We start from the raw sequence: 1,424 nt of genomic DNA, 5'->3' as shown, positions 1-1,424 counted from the left end.
TCTATCTATCTATCTATCTATCTAGCTATCTATCTATCTATCTAAAGTATTAATGATAGATGAAGTGTTAGTTTGTTAGTTTAGCCATTCTTCATTGGAATCACATTGAACACACATATTGCCACAGTTTCTTGTGTGTTTTGTCATTTCTAGACGGTGGCCGTGACCTGGTGGTCTCTGTTCAGAGACTCGCTGTACTACATCTTCTCAGTGCTGGCCTTGATTTTGGTGAGTGTATGTGTGACTGTACATACGAGAGAGAGAAATAGTATAATGCAGTTTCTCCTCTGTTTTATTAAGGTATGAACATGGCGTCAATAATGACTGCCAGTAGTGGTCTGTAGATTTACTTCTGTGACAAATTCATCAGAAACTTCTGGTCATTTAACCCCTTCATTTTCTGATTTTATCCAGGTTATCTATGATGAAAGAGTTGTATGGTAAGTCTCATAACTACACCCATATCCACATGTTTAAGCAGATGAGAAACATTGTATTGTATTTGCAGAGGTATTAAAGTACTGTAATTATCTAGAAGCATTAGGAAGGTAATATCGTTGATGAATTGCTTTTTTGATGAAGCGTCTGCTAAATGCATGAAGGTAATAAAAATGTACACATATGAGAGCTGTTTTAATAATCTTTGTATCATTAATGCATTGTTACAGGTGGGAATCTATGCTTCTGATCTCCATGTATGGAGTCTACATCCTTATCATGAAGTGAGTATCGTGCTGTTCTCCATCACAGAGACTTTAGTGCAAATACTGAATACCTTCACAGTGCATTTAGAGAGTGTATTGAATAGTGCTCTTAAAGTATTCAGGTGCCTCTATTTTTATCACCCATTTTTTGAATATTTTAGAAGATATTTCAAGATTTTACAAAACACCAAACCTTTTTCTTTTTTCACACACTTCATCCCACAATTCATGCCAGAACGCTGTGAAATTTGGTCAGATTTGAACTTGGTTGTCAGTAAAAGCTTGGTCACAGGCATGTCAGAAATATTGGTGTATTTTTATTTTTAATGGAATGCAAGTTAAAGAGTGCTACATTAATGCACAAACATCATAAAAGCATACAAATGTATGACATTTTATGCCATGCATTGTGCCATGTTATAAAAAAAAAGTTATAGTTTATTTAGTTCAAGTTTAACATTAAAATAAATGAAAGCACTTTAATAAAAATACATGTTTCAAATTTCTTCTTTTAAACCCTTTGGCTATCTTTGTTAGACTTCCACTGTAAGTGCATTAGTGAAAACACATTTTCCTTCTTTTTTTGCAACCTGAGAGACAGAAAATTCAGTTCTTTAATGAACCGCAGGCCACATATACTGACCATAGAAATTAACTTATGTGTTGTGTGATGAATGAAAAATAAGTGCTCTTAATTATATTGAATGTGCATGTATATTT

At 33.6% G+C, this 1,424-nt stretch overlaps 1 long non-coding RNA gene across 1 annotated transcript; it reads left to right on the top strand.

Annotated features, from left to right (window-relative positions):
* Window positions 1–157: 157 nt before the first annotated feature.
* Window positions 158–722, top strand: LOC107736327 (uncharacterized). The gene is made up of 3 exons (XR_001639636.1): window positions 158–228; window positions 415–440; window positions 669–722. It is a non-coding gene; the product is annotated as an uncharacterized LOC107736327 (long non-coding RNA).
* Window positions 723–1,424: the final 702 nt, after the last annotated feature.

This window comes from Sinocyclocheilus rhinocerous, unplaced genomic scaffold (assembly GCF_001515625.1).
Source record: "Sinocyclocheilus rhinocerous isolate Xijiao unplaced genomic scaffold, SAMN03320098_v1.1 C36636494, whole genome shotgun sequence".
Taxonomy (NCBI): Eukaryota; Metazoa; Chordata; class Actinopteri; order Cypriniformes; family Cyprinidae; genus Sinocyclocheilus; species Sinocyclocheilus rhinocerous.
The sequence above is the reverse complement of the archived record's forward strand: the minus strand, read 5'-3'. Positions and strand labels throughout refer to the sequence as shown.